The sequence below is a fragment of the Scyliorhinus canicula genome, chromosome 17, assembly GCF_902713615.1.
Source record: "Scyliorhinus canicula chromosome 17, sScyCan1.1, whole genome shotgun sequence".
Taxonomy (NCBI): Eukaryota; Metazoa; Chordata; class Chondrichthyes; order Carcharhiniformes; family Scyliorhinidae; genus Scyliorhinus; species Scyliorhinus canicula.
In genome coordinates this window covers 109,038,051-109,054,764 of record NC_052162.1, presented here as the reverse complement: position 1 = coordinate 109,054,764, position 16,714 = coordinate 109,038,051, and positions in this window count along the sequence as shown.

The window sequence follows — 16,714 nt, the reverse complement described above, 5'->3', positions numbered from 1 at the left end:
CTCTGAGTAAAGAAGTTTCTCTCATTTCAGTCCTACATCTTGCTGATCGTCTAAATCTTTCTGCTTATCGGCTGTGAGTGGAGCATGGGGCAGATTTTGATATATTTGGCTCCAACAGTAACTGGATCACATAACATGAATTTAACTTCAACAATATCGTACTGCAATGGTGGTATGGTTATCCAGCATTCACCTATTCCCAGAATATATTCTGTCCTCACTGGAGGAGGTCTTCACACATGTGCAGTGCCAGGCAGTGACTGGAGCATGCGTACTCGGGGCTCTGACTGGAGCATGCGCAGTCCTGATGCTGGATGAAGAGTTGTCGTCCTATCGGATCAGTGAGGAGGGCAGAAGACGAACCGAGACAGCGGGTGCGTGAGGGAGAATGGAACTGGAAAGTGGGCTGGGAGTTTGCATGAACATTGGATGTCGGTCGGAAAATGCGACTATGTAGTTTCCGCTCAAAATTTGCACAGACTGCGGCCTTGTTCGATGATAACAAAACCAGATTAACGGGCGCTATATTTTTCGAGGACAATAGCACTGCGCATGCGTGCATGTTATTTTTTTATGAGGGGCAATGTGCAGCCGTGCGCATGTGTTCGCCAAATTTGTAAGGGGAAATCTCCAGCAGTGCGCATGTGCAGTCTTCATCGTGAGGGCAATGTGCAGCAATTGTGAACACAGGTGGAGGGATTAAAATTCTGAATTGTCAGGAACCCAGAATTAGAGGAAGTCAAGATATCTCGCAAGATTTTGAGGCTGGAGGACATTATCGAGAGAGGGACAGTGTGACAACAGAGGGAATTGAGAGTATGAGAAATTTGAAAAATAGTGCTGCTTAACCCGGAGCCTTCCTAGGTCACTGAACACCTCTTCATTCACCTGAGGAAGGAGCAGTGCTCCGAAAACTAGTATTTGAAACAAACCTGTTGGACTTTAATCTGGTGTTGTAAGACTTCTTACTGAACATGGGGTGATGGATGAACAGGATTTGGTGCAAGTAAACACCCGGGCAGCAGAGTTTTAGATGACCTCAACATTAAAGAGAGGTTGAATATGAGGCCGGCCAAGGGTGCGTTAAGAGAGTTCAGTCTCGAGGTTGCAAAGCGACGGATGAGAGTTTCAGCAGTACATGAGCTGAGACTGGGGTGGAGTCGGGCAATGTTACTGAGGTTGAAATAGGCGTTCTTGGTGATGATGTTGATATGTGGATGGAAGTTCATCTTGGGGTGAAATATTTCACTCTGGTTGTGAACAATCTCGTTCAGCCTCAGACAGTTGTTCGGGAGAGGGATGGAGTCAGTGTCTAGGGAGTGGAATTTGTCTCAGGGGCTCTACATAATGGCTTCAATTTTCTCAATATTTGAAAGGAGGAAATATTTGTTCGTCTGGTACTGGATGTTAGACAAGTCAAGATGGTGTGTTTTTTTAAATACATTGACAGGATGTGGGCATGGCTGGTTAGGCCAACATTTATTGCCCATCCCTAGTTTCCCTTCAGAAGATGGTGTGAGTTGCCTTTTTGAACCGTTGCATTCCTTCAGATGTAGGTACACCCACTGTCTGTTAGGGAGGGAGTTCCAGGATTTTGTGACAGCGACAGCGAAGGAACGGAGGTGTCCAAATACACTACCCTTGCCTTTGTAGATGGCGCTAGTTGAGGACTTTAAAGAATCTGTCAAACATCTGTCCAAGCTGAAGGTATATAAAGTCCATCTCTCTCCCACTCTCGCTGACACTCACTCTCTCACATAGAGGGGACAGTGTCAGACGGGTGGCAAGTTCTGTTCCCTGAAATACATTTGTGAACCAGTTGGGGTGTTACAAAACTCCAGCCGTTTTCAGTGGAGGAGATACTCCAGGTGGACAGGAGATACTCGGAGGCACCAGACGTGGGGCTCTTGAGGGAGCGGCGGAGGTTACAGGTGGAGTTTGGGCTGTTGACCACAGGGAAAACAGAGGAACAGTTGAGGAGGGCAAGGGGGGCGATCTATGAGTACAGGGAAAAGGCAAGCAGAATGTTGGCGCACCAGCTCAGGAAAAGAGAGGCGGCCCGCGGCCAGGGAGATAGGTAGAGTAAAGAGTAGAGACAGTAATACGGTCCTGGACCCAGCGGGGGTGAACGAGGTGTTTAAGGATTTTTATAGTAAATTGTATGAGTCGGAACCCCCCAGCTGGAGTGGAGGGGATGAGGCAATATCCCGTTACTGTTTGCTCTGGCCATAGAGCCTTTGGCTATGGTGTTGAGCCTCTAGGAACTGGAAAGGGCTGGTTTGGGGAGGGGGGGGTGGGGGAGCACCGGGTCTCGCTCTATGCAGCTGACCTGCTCTTGTACATTTCAGAACCGTTGGAGGGGATGGAGGAAGTCATGCGAATCGTGGGGGGATTTTTGGCAGTTTTTCGGGGTATAAATTGAACATGGGGGAGAGTCAGATGTTTGTGATCCAGGAAAGAGGGCAGGAAAAGAGACGGAGAGCTGCCGCTTAGAATGGTAGGGAAGAGCTTTCGATATCTGGAAATCCAGGTGGTCTGGAAATGGGAGGTACGGCACAATTTAAACCTATCCCGCTTGGTAGATCAAATGGAAGGGGCCTTTAAGAGATGGGACATGCTCCTGCTGTCACTGGCAGTGAGGGTACAGACTGTGAAGATGACGGTCCTCCCCAGATTTCTATTTGTCTTTCAGTGCCTCCCCATCTTCATCCCTGAGGCCTTTTTCAAGCGGGTGAATAAGATTATTTTGGGCTTTGTATGGGCGAGTAAAACCCCGCGAGTGAAGAAAGTGTTGCTGGAGCGCAGTCGGGGGAGGGTGGGTTGGTGCTGCCGAACTTCTGCAATTACTACTGGGCGGCTAATATAGCCATGATTAGGAAGTGGGTAGTGGGGGAGGGGTCGGCATGGGAGCGGATGGAGGCGGCGTCATTTAAAGACACCAGTCTGGGAGCATTGGTAACGGCACCTCTGCTGTTCTCGCCGGCCCGATACTCCACAAGTTCGGTGGTAGTGGCGGCTCTGAGGATCTGGGGCAATGGAGGAGATATAAGAGAGTGGAGGGAGCATCGATTTGGACCCTGATTTATAACATCCACAGGTTTGTACATGGTAGGCTAGCTGGCGGGTTCCGGAGGTGGCAGAGGGCAGGAATCAGAAGCATGGGGGATATATTTATAGATGGGAGCTTTCCCAGCTTGAAAGCTTTGGAGGATAAATTTAAATTGCTGCCAGGGAATGGTTTCAGGTTTTTGCAGGTGCGAGACTTCCTGAGAAAGCAGATGCCGCCCTCCCACTGCTGATGCCACGGGGGATACAGGATAGAGCAGTTTCCAGTACCTGGTTGGGGGAGGAGAAGGTATCGGATATTTACCAGGAGCTTTCAGAGGCAGGTTCAATTCCCAGACCAGCCTCCCCGAACAGGCGCCGGAATGTGGCGATTAGGGGCTTTTCACAGTAACTTCATTGAAGCCTACTTGTGACAATAAGCGATTCTTCTTCTTCTTCTTAAGGGCAAGTGGGAGGACGAGCTTGGTGGAGAGATAGAGGCGGGTCAATGGGCGGATGCCCTAAGCAGGGTTAATACCTCCTCATCATGCACCAGGCTCAGCCTGATACAATTTAAGGTAGTCCACCGGGCACACATGGATCAGTAAGTTTTTCGGGGTAGAGGATAGATGTGCGAGGTGCGTGGGAAGCCCAGCAAATCATATCCACATGTTTTGGGTATGCCCGAAGCTTAGAGGGTTTTGGCAGGGTTTTGCTAAGGCAATGTCCATGGTGTTAAAAACACAGCTGGTGCCATGTCCGGAGGTAGCGATCTTTGGAGTGTCGGAAGATCCGGGAGTTCAGGGGGCAAAATAGGCCGACGTTCTGGCTTTTGCCTCCCTGGTCGCCCGGAGATGGATCTTATTAATGTGGAGGGACTCGAAGCCCCCGAGTGTAGAGACCTGGGTTAGTGACATGGCTGGGTTTCTCAGTCTCGAAAAAATAAAGTTCGCCTTCAGGGGTTCAATGTTAGGGTTCTTCTGGAGGTAGCAGCCGTTCGACGACTTTCTCGGGGAAAATTAAAATGTCAGCAGATGCAGCATTCCAAGGAGGGCGGGGGGGATTGTTGTTGTTTGGTTGAGGTGTGTGAAGATTGGGCTGGGGGGGGGGGGGAAATGTTCATTTTGCCATGTGGATGTTATTGTTTTTGTTAATGTCATCAAAATTTTCAAATACCTCAATAAAGATATTGTTAAAAAAAATCCAGCCATTTTCATGGTTTGTTTCTCCTAGTGTCAGCCCCACAAATTACCAGATTTCTTAAGCTCAATTTCACAACCTGCCTTTGCATTTTTGTGAATTTTCTCTCACTCTTTTTTTTTGTTTCAAATCAGGAGAGGATTTTCAGTTGGGAAACTGAAACCAAACATCACACCAGGATTCCACAGATTTGCCAATTTATTGTAAACTGAATACCACCTGTATTTGAGCATGGAAGGAAAAAGCACCGTTAACAGTGGGGAGAAACCATACACGTGTTCTCTATGTGGACGAGGCTTCAGCCGAACATCTGGTCTGTCGAGACACAAGCGCAGCCACAATGGGGAGATGCCGTGGAAATGTGAGGACTGTGGAAAGGGTTTCAGATACCCATCTGAGCTGAAAATTCATCAACGCAGTCACACTGGGGAGACACCGTTCACCTGCTCCGAGTGTGGGAAAGGATTCGCTGACTCATCCAAGCTCCTGAGACACCAGCGCGTTCATACTGGGGAGAGATCTTTTAAATGCTCGGTCTGTGGGCAGTGCTATAAAAGCTCCTGGGATCTGATGTCTCATCAACGTGTTCACACTGATGAGAAACCGTACAGGTGCTCTGACTGTGGGACTGAGTTCAGGTGGTCATCTCAACTCAGTGCACACCAGCGAGTTCACACTGGGGAGGATCAGTCACCTGCTCAGAGTGTGGGATGAACTTCAGTGATTCATCCATCCTCGTGACACATCAGAAAGTTCATGTGGATTTTGCTCCTAATCACATCCAGAACTAAATCATGTTCAATGGGGTTTGTTTCTGCTAATGTTAATAACGTCCAGCCCTTGTTTTATGTCTTAATATTCTGCCTCACAATCAAATAAATCAACTTTATGTTGAGCCCTACTGCTGAACCTTTTAAATATCTCTCACACTAGTTAGTTCCTTTTGAAGAGCACTCTCTCTGTCCCCTGTCTCTTCCATCCTCTCCTCCAAGTGTGAGGATCTCATGGAGCTTCTTTGTCATTAAGATTGAGACAATCTGGTCAGCTATGCCTGCTGCTTCCCTTCCTTGCATGAGCCCACCGGGACAAATATCACTAAAGTTCAGCCTTGTCTGAGCCCTGAACTGACATCCTTCTCCAGTTTCTCTACCATCTCCCTCAAACCCTCTCAGTTCATGTTGACCAAGAGACCGACCTCCTGCTCCATTGACTATGTCCTTTAAACTTCTGGTCACCCAATGTGCACACGTTCACTGATATTGTTCATGGTTCTCTCTTCAGGGACTCTGTCTCTCCCTCAAATCTGCACTTATCACCCCCTCCTCATAAACAAATCTTTGATCCCATCATTCCTGTAAACTACAGCCCTATCACTAACCATGGTCTCATGTCTTTTTGTTTGCACTGCGAGCTTAATTTGGGTGCATTTGAGTGCTATAGTGAGAGTTTGGTGACTGAGGGATAATAAGGGTTCATTTTTAACTAAAGTCTAATCTTTCTTCTATTTAGTTAATTAACTTAAAAGTTGCTGTTTGGTTTATAAGGTGAGTTTTCAATCAGCTTTAAACAAAGGTTCTACTTGTAGTTACTTGCAGCTGGAGCTTGTTAATTAGTTAATTGGATTAGGCCAGTTTTCAGAGGCTAGAGTCGGACAGTATAAATGTGAGCCAGCTTACAGTGCTGACTTTGTTTGCACTGCGCTGAATTTGCGTGCATTTGAGTGCTGTAGTGAGAGTTTGGTGACTGAGGGAGTGCTGAATTTGGGTGCATTTGAGTGCTATAGTGAGAGTTTGGTGACTAAGGGAGTGCTAAATTTGGGTGCATTTGAGTGCTATAGTGAGAGTTTGGTGACTGAGGGAGTTAGGTGAGGAGGGAGTAAGGTGCTCCTTTCATTTCATTTCCTACATTTCCTCAAAGAGCGTGAATGTAGGGCAGCACGGTGGCCTAGTGGTTAGCACAACCGTCTCACGGCGCTGAGGTCCCAGGTTCGATCCCGGCTCTGGGTCACTGTCCGTGTGGAGTTTGCACATTCTCCCCGTGTCTGCGTGGGTTTCGCCCCCACAACCCAAAAATGTGCAGAGTAGGTGGATTGGCCACGCTAAATTGCCCCTTAATAGAAAAAATAATTGGGTAATCTAAATTAAAAAAAAAAAAAAGAGCGTGAATGTAGCCGGGAGTTTACAGAGAGTGCAGCTGACTGGGAGCAGAGTCGGAGGGCAGAGTTCCAGTTGGTCCACAGTGCAGCTATATTCTGTGAGGTAAGTGGGAATGGAGGCTAGGGCAGTTGCATGCTCCTCCTGTAGGATGTGGGTGGTGAGCGATACCACCGGTGTCCCCACTGACTATACCTGCGGGAAGTGCACCCAACTCCAGCTCCTCAGAGACCGTGTTAGGGAACTGGAGCTGGAGCTGGATGAACTTCGGATCATCCGGGAGGCAGAGGGGGGAATAGACAAGAGTTACAGAGCGGTAACCACAACCAAGGTACAGGACAAGAGTTGCTGGGTTACAGTCAGGGGAAAGAAAACGAACGGGCAAACAGTGCAGTGATCCCTCGTGGCCATTCCCCTTCAAAACAAGTATACCGTTTTGGATGCTGTTGGGGGGGGATGACCTACCGGGGGAAGGCCCTAGCGACCAGGTCTCTGGCACTGAGTCTGGCTCTGGGGCTTAGAAGGGAAGGGGGGATAGTAGAAAAGCAATAGTGACAGGCGACTCAATGGTTAGGGGAATAAATAGGAGATTCTGTGGTCGCGAGCGAGACTCCCGGAAGGTATGTTTCCTCCCGGGTGTCAAGGCTAGGGATGTCTCGGATTGTGTCTTCAGGATCCTTAAGGGGGAGGGGGAGCAGCCAGAAGTTGTGGTGCACATTGGTACCACCGACGTAGGTAGAAAAGGGCTGCGGATGTAATAAACAAGTTTAGGGAGTTAGGCTGGAAGTTAAAAGCCAGGACAGACAGAGTTGTCATCTCTGGTTTGTTGCCGGTGCCACGTGATAGCGAGGCTAGGAATAGGGAGAGAGTGCAGTTGACCACGTGGCTGCAGGAATAGTGTAGGAGGGAGGGCTTCAGGTATTTGGATAATTGGAGCGCATTCTGGGAAAGGTGGGACCTGTACAAGCAGGACGGGTTGCATCCGAACCAGAGGTGCACCAATATCCTGGGAGGGAGGTTTTCTAGTACACTTCGGGAGGGTTTAAACTAATTTGGCAGGGGAATGGGAACCGGATTTGCAGTCCAGCAACTAAGGTAGCCGATGTTCAGGACGTCAATGCATGTAGTGAGGCAGTGGGGAAGGTAACATTGACAAAGGAGAGTATTTGCAGGCACGGAGATGGGTTGAAGTGTGTATACTTCAACACATGAAGCATCAGGAATAAGATGGGTGAATTTAAGGCATGGATCAGTACTTGGGAAACTTGGATAGAAGAGGGGCAGAAATGGTTGTTGGAGGTTCCTGGTTATAGATGTTTCAATAGATTAGGGAGGGTGGTACAAGAGGTGGGGGATTGCATTGTTAATTAGAGATGGTATAACAGCTGCAGAAGGGCAGTTAGAGGGGGATCTGCCTACTAAGGTAGCATGGGTTGAAGACCGAAATAGGAAAGGAGCAGTCACCTTGCTGGGAGTTTTCTATGGGCCCCCCCAATAGCAGCAGAGATGTGGAGGAACAGATTGGGAAACAGATTTTGGAAAGGTGCAGAAGTCACAGGGTAGTAGTCATGGGTGACTTCAACTTCCTAAATTTTGAGTGGAAACTCTTTAGATCAAATAGTTTGGATTGGGTGGTGTTTGTGCAGTGTGTCCAGGAAGCTTTTCTAACACAGTATGTAGATTGTCTGACCAGAGGGGAGGCCATATTGGATTTGGTACTTGGTGATGAACCAGGGCAAGAGATAGATTTGTTAGTGGGGGAGCATTTTGGAGATAGTGACCACAATTCCGTGACTTTCACTTTCGTAATGGAGAGGGATAGATCCGTGCAACAGGGCAAGGTTTACAATTGGGGGAAGGGTAAATACGATGCTGTCAGACAAGAACTGAAGTGCATAAGTTGGGGACATAGGCTGTCAGGGAAGGACACATTTGAAATGTGGAACTTGTTCAAGGAACAGATACTACGTGTCCTTGATATGTATGTCCCTGTCAGGCAGGGAAGAGATGGTCGAGTGAGGGAACCATGGTTGACAAGAGAGGTTGAAAGTCTGGTTAAGAGGAAGAAGGAGACTTATGTAATGCTGAAGAAACAAGGTTCAGACAGGGTGCTGGAGGGATACAAGATAGCCAGGAGGGAACTGAAGAAAGGGAATCAGAGAGCTAAGAGAAGGCTTGAAAAATCTTTGGTGGGTAGGATCAAGGAAAACCCCAAGGCCTTTTACATTTGTGAGAAATATGAGAATGACTAGAATGAGGGTAGGTCCGATCAAGGACAGTAGCGGGAGATTGTGTATTGAGTCTGAAGAGATAGGGGAGGTCTTGAACGAGTACTTTTCTTCAGTATTTACGAATGAGAGGGGCCATATTGTTGGAGGGGACAGTGTGAAACACACTGATAAGGTCGAGGAGATACTTGTTAGGAAGGAAGCAGTGTTGGGCATTTTGAAAAACTTGAGGATAGACAAGTCCCCCGGGCCTGACGGGATATATCCAAGTATTCTATGGGAAGCAAGAGATGAAATTGCAGAGCCATTGGCAATGATTCAGTCCTCACTGTTAACAGGGGTGGTACCAGGGGATTGAAGGGTGGCAAATGTCGTGCCCCTGTTCAAAAAAGGGAATTGGGATAACCCCGGGAATTACAGGCCAGTTAGTCTTACTTCGGTGGTAGGCAAAGTAATGGAAAGGATACTAAGGGATAGGATTTCTGAGCATCTGGAAAGACACTGCTTGATTAGTGATAGTCAGCACAGATTTTTGTGAGGGGTAGGTCTTGCCTCAAGTCTTATTGACTTCTTTGAGGAGGTGACCAAGCATGTGGATGAAGGTAAAAAAGTGGATGTAGTGTACATGGATTTTAGTAAGGCATTTGATAAGGTTCCCCATGGTAGGCTTATGCAGAAAGGAAGGAGGCATGGGATAGTGGGAAATTTGGTCAGTTGGATAACGAACTGCTGTGGGGGCATGGAATGCACTGCCTGTGGAAGTAGTTGAGTCGGAAACATGAGGGACCTTCAAGCGGCTATTGGATCGGTACTTGGATTATGGTAGGGTGTAGATTAATTTGTTCTGTGCTGTATTTTCTATGTTCTCGATGTCCAATTAATTCCGTCACTCCAGCATCTGCAGTGCGCATGTTTCTCTCCCAGACCGAATCCACTCCTCATTCACTTCCAATATCTAGAGGATCAGCCACTCCTGCTCAGTTCCAGCCCCGCCCTCATTCTCTCTAATTGATCGGAGGAACAAGCCGCTTCCACTCGGTCCTCCAGTGCTGGCCCTCCTCTTCCTTTTGGATTTGAGTTGCAGTCAATCATTGTGAGCTGGAGCATGCGCAGTGTATCGGGGCAGAAGTTGACAGCTCGAGGGAGAGGATTTAAAATCCAGGATATACAAAGACCGAGTGTGGATCCGGAGCCTAAAATAATTGCGTGAACAAAGACAGGGCCAGTGAGTGGGTTGTGAGGCCTCGTCAACTCACAGCGTCGACCTCAAAGCCCTCAGGAAGAGCCATGGATCCCACGTTTGGCAAAGCGGAGTGACCACTGAGGCATTTCACCAGAATCCGGCCCGAGTTAACTCCCTACATCTTTATAGCGGTGCAATGAGCAAGTGAGCGCATTTAAGCCGCCATTGTTACAGGGTCATTGAACAAGAGAGCGCATGTGTGGTGGCCACCTTAGTTGGGGGCAATGGGCTCAATTGAGACACTGAAATTGTGACCAGACTGACTTCATCTCAGTGTTTGCAGGGAGAGGGATGGAGCTGGGATTTAGTGAATGGAGACTGAAAACTGTCTTCAGTCTTTTTAATATTTAATTAGAGTTAATTAGTCATCAGGAAGAGAAACTAGAGTGGGCCATGTGACTGATCCCAGGTTTAACTTAGAGGAACAGAGAAAGAAGGGAGGAAATCCAGGTAGGTTTGGAGGAACCCCTCTACCATTGCTCATTAAATCTCCACAAGGTAAGGTTTGGACACAAAGTGAATGTGCTATTTGCAGGGAGCAGTCTCAGAGGGTGGAGCATTGGAATGGTGAGTATAAAACTTACGTCAGGGATTCACGGCCTTGTTTCTAGGAAGCAGTCAGGCACCTCAGGGATTCCACTGAGCTGAAAAAACCCCAGAAAAGGTGACGTCACAGGAAATCTGTGACCTGATTAGCTGGTGAGAAAACTGCTAAATTTGAATGAGAAAACTAACTAATAAACTAATTAACTAAGTAGTGAATCTCCGGGTGGGGGAGTTACCTGGAAGCTTTGTTTCAGGAGACGGTCACACCCCGTAGGTTAAGTACCTCAAATTCAGTCAGTGGTCAGGGACAGCAGGGTTATGACTGCATGTGAGGCAGATGGAGGGGACCTGAATTTAGGAATGGAGGAGCCTCAGCTCTTGACCTTGTCACGGTAGTGAGAGATGCGATAGGTTCTATCGAGAAAAAGATTGAATCTATTTGGGTGGAAATTAGAATTAGTAAGGGGAAAAGGTCACCGATAGGCATAGTCTATAGGCCGCCAAATAATAATATTATGGTGGGACAGGCAATAAAAAAAGAAATAACTTATGCATGTAAAAAAGGGACAGCAATTATCATGGGGGATCTTTTTTTTTAATTTTAGAGTACCCAATTAATTTTTATCCAATTAAAGGGCAATTTAGCATGGCCAATCCACCTACCCTGCACATCTTTAGGTGTGGGGGTGAAACCCACACAAACACAGGAAGAATGCACAAACTCCACACGGACAGTGACCCAGAGCCAGGATTGAACCTGGGACCTCGGTGCCGTGAGGCATCAGGGCTAACCCACTGTGCCAATGTGCTGCCCTTTCATGGGGGATCTTAATCTATATGACAATTGGTCAAACCAGGTAGGTTAGGGCAGCCTTGAGGAGGAGTTCATAGAATGTATCCGCGGCTATCCTAGATCTGATTGTGTAGAACGAGACAGGAATAATTAATGATCTCATAGTTAGGGATCCTCTCGGAAGGAGCGATCAAAGTATGATTAAATTTAAAATACAGATGGAGTTTGAGAAGGTAAAATTCATTACCAGCGTCTTGTGCTTGAACAAAGGAGACTACAATGAGATGAGGGAGGAGTTGGCGTGGATAGATTGGGAGCAAAGACTTTGGTGGGACAATTGAGGAAAGGTGGAGGACTTGCAAAGAGATTTTTCCCAGTGCTCAGCAAAAGGTGTATACCAGTTAAAAGGAAGAATTGTAGCAAAAAGGATAATCAGCCATGCATAACTCAGGAAATAATGGAGGGCATCAAATTGAAAGAAAAGGCATACAAAGTGGCAAAGATTAGTGGGAAATCTTTAAAAGTCAAGAGAAAGCCACAAAAAAAGTTGTAAAGAAAAGTAAGGTAGATTAGGAGAGGAAACTAGCTCAAAATGTAAAACACTTGGCAAACGTTTCTACAAATATATAAAACGAAGATTTCCGGTGGCGGCTAGAGGGAGTAAGTCACACATTTGGTGCCTCCCACTCACGTAGTACTTTTGGACCTTTTCCCCCAATTTTCTACCGAATGTGAATTGTAAAACTGGTGACAGAGGCAATTGTGTACTGCGTTCCTACATCGGTGCATGGAGAGAAGGACTAGAAGTGCTCGTAAAGGCAGAAACAGAAAGACAGAGAAGACTTGGGCTGAAGCTGCAGCAGGAGACAGCATGGCGGAGGACCAGACCTCTGGTTTGTCGACCCAGCGGTCAACAGAGCAGCTGATGCAAGTTATTCAGAAAGGCTTTGCTAAGCAGAAACGGTACTGCTTGGACCCGATAAAAGAGTCAATTGAGCGGCTGGAGCTTAGATTGGACGGCCAAGATTGGGCGATCGAGAATGTAGAGAAGGCGCTGGCTGAGCAGGAAGAACATCAAACTGCAGTGGAGTTGGAGGTGGGGATGCTGAGAGACCAGCAGAAGAAGCTCCTGGAGAAGGTGGAGGACCTAGAGAATAGGTCCCGCCGGCAGAACTTGAGAAGCGTTGGTCTCCCGGAGGGGTCCGAAGGAGCAGACGCTGGGGCATACATCGCAGATATGTTTGAGAAGCTGCTGGGGGATGTGGCATTCTCCCGACCGTTGGAGGTGGACAGGGCTCACAGAGTGCTCGCATGGAAGCCTCGAATGGGAGACCCCCCCCCCCCCCCCCCGAGGGCAATGGTAGTGAGATTCCATAGGTACTTGGAAAAGGAGCACATTCTACAGTGGACCAAGCAGACACGGAGCTGTAAGTGGGACAACAGTATCCTGCAGGTTTACCAAGACTTGAGTGTGGAGGTGGCCAGGAGAAGAGCAGGCTTCAACCAGATTAGGTCGATCCTTTTTAAGAAAAGGTTGAAGTTCGGACTGTTGTATCCTGCCCATCTCTGGGTCACGTACGAGGAACATCACTTTTATTTCAAGTCGCCTGAGGATGCACTGGACTTCGCGAAAAGGAAAGAACTGGTGGTGAAATGAGAACTTTACAACTTTGCTGCAACGTTCATGTTTTTTTTTCTTTTTGTTGTTCTGTTCTTTAAAAACAAATTCTCATTTTTCATTTTGTGGAAGCTGTTTGTATTCTGTATTGAATACCTTCTGTATTGATTTGGGACCAGCGGCAGAGCTGAGTCAGTTAAGGTTTTCATTTGCACTGTTGGGGGATGGAGGTGAGCTTGTTAAGATCTTGGTGGTTTTCTGTCAGGCAATTATGTGGGGATTGTTTGATGTTAGAGTTTCTTTGTATTAGCGGGGGGGGGGTGGTGTCGAGGGAACAATAGGTGGGAGACGATCCGGCGCCAGGGATGGGGGTCACCAAGCTAGCTGGGCGGGCTAGCTCACGGAAACGCAGTGCGGGGTGTGCAGATGTTCGGTTTATTAAAGAGGTTGGGTTACAGAGTTGTTACTGGGAGGGGGGAGGGAGAATATGTTCTTCTGATGAGGAAGGGACTTGGGCTGAGGGACAGAGAAGAGGTTGGGAGTGGAGGCTGCCTGGGGGTGGGCCGGTGGAGGCACGGAGCATGGGCTGGAGGCGGGCCCAAAAAAGGGGATGGCTGATCGGCGAGTGGGTGGGGGGTGGCAATGAGCCCCTCAGCTAGGCTGATCACCTGGAATATTCGAGGGTTAAATGGGCCGGTCAAGAGGGCACATGTGTTCACGCATCTTAGGGGACTGAAGGCAGATGTGGTAATGTTGCAGGAGACGCACCTTAGGGTAACTGACCAGATTAAATTGAGGAAAGGCTGGGTCAGTCAGTTCTTTCACTTGGGACCAGACTCAAAGACTAGAGGGGTCACGATCCTGATCAATAAACGGGTGGTGTTTGAGGCGGGGAGAATAGTCTCGGATGTGGGAGGTCGGTACATTAAGATCAGTGGGAAACTGGAGGGGGTGCAGGTGGTGTTAGTAAATGTGTATGCGCCAAATTGGGATGATGTGGAGTTTATAAAGAGGATGCTACCTGCAGGTCAACGACACGGGGGAAATTTCAACAGCGGTGGTCTGGGAAGCACTGAAGGCGGTGGTCAGAGGGGAGCTGATCTCGATACGGGCCCATAAGGAGAAGGTGGACAGGGCTGAGATGGACCAACTGGTAAAGGAGAAATTACAGATCGAGAGGAGGTATGCGGAGACCCCAGAGGCAGGGCGTTTAAGGGAATGGAGGAGGCTACAGGTGGAGTTCAGCTTGTTAACCACAGGGAGGGCGGTGGCGCAGCTGAGAAAAGTGAGGGGGCGATCTATGAGTATGGAGAGAAGGCCAGCAGAATGCTTGCACAGTAGCTTAGAAAGAGGGAGGCAGCCAGGGAGATAGGGAAAGTAAATGACAGAGATGGGAACCTGGTTTGAGATTCAGCAGTGGTGAATAAGGCATTTAGGGATTTTACAGTAGGCTGTATAGGTCGGAACCCCCGACGGGACAAGAGGGGATGAGGCACTTCTTGAAGGGGCTGAATTTCCCAAAGGCGGACGAGGAGCTGGTAGAAGGGTGGGGGGCCCCGATCGGGTTGGAAGAGGTAGTGGAGGGTCTGAAAGCCATGCATTCGGGTACCCTGTGGAGTTTTCTAAAAACGTTATCTGGGATATTGGGGCCGGTGTTGATGAGGATGTTCAATGAGGCAAGGGAAAGATGGGTGCAGCCCCTGACGATGTCACAGGCCACAATTTCACTGATTCTGAAGCGGGACAAGAACCCGGAGCTGTGTGGGTCCTTCAGGCCGATATCCCTGTTGAATGTGGACGCCAAATTGCTGGCCAAAATTTGTCCACCAGGATCGAGGATTGTATTCTGGACGTTATTGGGGAAGACCAGACAGGGTTTGTTAAGGGGAGGCAGTTGGTGGCCAATGTAAGAAGGTTGTTAAACATGATCATGATGCCCCTGAAAGGTAGGGAAGTGGAGGTAGTGATCGCAATGGATGTAGAAAAGGCTTTTTATCGGGTAGAATGGGATTATTTGTGGGAGGTACTGGGACGGTTTGGATTTGGGCGGGGCTTTATTGACTGGGTCAGGTTGCTCTATCAGGCTCCTGTGGCAAGTGTACGGACGAATAGGACAATATTGGACTATTTTAGACTGCACCAGGGGACGAGACAGGGATGCCCCCTCTTCACACTAGTTTGCACTAGCTATAGAGCCGTTGGCAATTGCTCTGAGAGCCTCAAGGGGCTGGTCTGGGCGGATGGAGCACAGATTCCCGTTCGATGCAGACGACCTGCTTGTGTATGTATCGGACCCAAAAGAGGGGATGGAAGAAATCATGAGGATTCTAGGGTAATTAGGCCGGTTTTCGGGGTGTAAGCTAAATATGGGGATAAGTGAGATGTTTGCGGTCCAGGCGAGAGAACAGGAGAGGCGATTGGGGAGCTGCCATTTAGATTAGTAGGGGGAAGCTTTAGGTACCTAGTCATTCAAGTGGCGCAGGAATGGGACCAGCTGCATAAACTCAATCTGGCCCGACTAGTGGACGAAATGAAGGACGATTTTCAGAGGTGGGACGCGCTTCCGTTGACACTGACTGGGAGGGTGCAGACGGTGATGATGACGGTCTCCTGAGCAGGGCCGGCTCAAGGTACCGGCAACTCGGGCAGGGCATGCGCGGTGGCCGCCCTCCCCCAGGCCGCCCCGCACAAACATGGCGGATGGATCCAGGCTCGCCAGTGGAAGAAAGGAGGACTGCCGACAGAGAGACCGGCCCACCAATCAGTGGGTCCCGATCATGTACCAGGTCACTCCGCCCCCCCCCCCCCCCCCCCCGGTGAACGGAGCCCCCCCCCCTGAAGGGCGGCGAAGTTCAGCTTGCCCGGGGCGCCAGCAACCCTAGGGCCGCGCTGCTCCTGAGATGCGTGTTTGTGTTTCAATGTCTCCCCATCTTTATTCCATGGTCCTTTTTTAAACAGGTCAACAAAGTGATCACTGGCTTTGTTTGGGCAGGCAAGACCCCGTGAGTAAGGAAGGTAATGCTTGAGCGGAGTCGGGGAGAGGGCGGGCTGGCGCTGCCAAATTTTAGTAACTATTACTGGGCAGCGAATAGTGCCATGATCAGGAAGTGGGTGGTGGGAGAGGGGTTGGCATGGGAGCGTATGGAGGCTGCTTCATGCAAGGGCACCAGTCTGGGGGCATTGGTAACTGCGCCTCTGCCGTTCCTGATGGCACGATGCTCCACCAGCCCCGTGGTGGTGGCGGCCCTGAGAGTCTGGGCGCAGTGGAGGAGACATGTGGAAGCAGAAGGAGCATCGGTCTGGTCCCCAATCTGTAATAATCACCGGTTTGCCCAGGGAAGTATGGATGGGAGGTTCTGGATATGGTGGAGAGCAGGGATTGAGAGGATGGGGATATGTTTATAGAGGGGAGCTTTCCGAGTACGAGGGCGCTGGAGTTTAGCTTCGAGTAGGGGGTTAAGAAAGGTGGGACATCTAAGGGAGGGAGATGGCTTGTACACTATGTTTATAGTTTCATGTACATTTTTTATTTTGCTGTTATAATACCAAAAACACCTCAATAAAATGTTTATAAAAAATATGTATATAAATCGAAAAAGTGTAGCTAAGGTAAACATTGGTCCTTTAGAGGATGAGAAGGGGATTTAATAATGGGAAATGTGGAAATGGCTGAGGCATTGAACAGGTATTTTATGTTTGTGTTCACAGTGGAAGTCACAAATAACATGTCAAAAATTGTTGGCAAGGAGGCTGGCAGGTGAGGACCTAGAAAAGATCATTGTCACTGAGGAAGTAGTATTGGGCAAGGTAATGGGGCTAAAGGTAGGCATATCCCCTGGCCCTGATGGAATGCATCCCACGGTACTAAAAGAGGTGACGGGAATATAG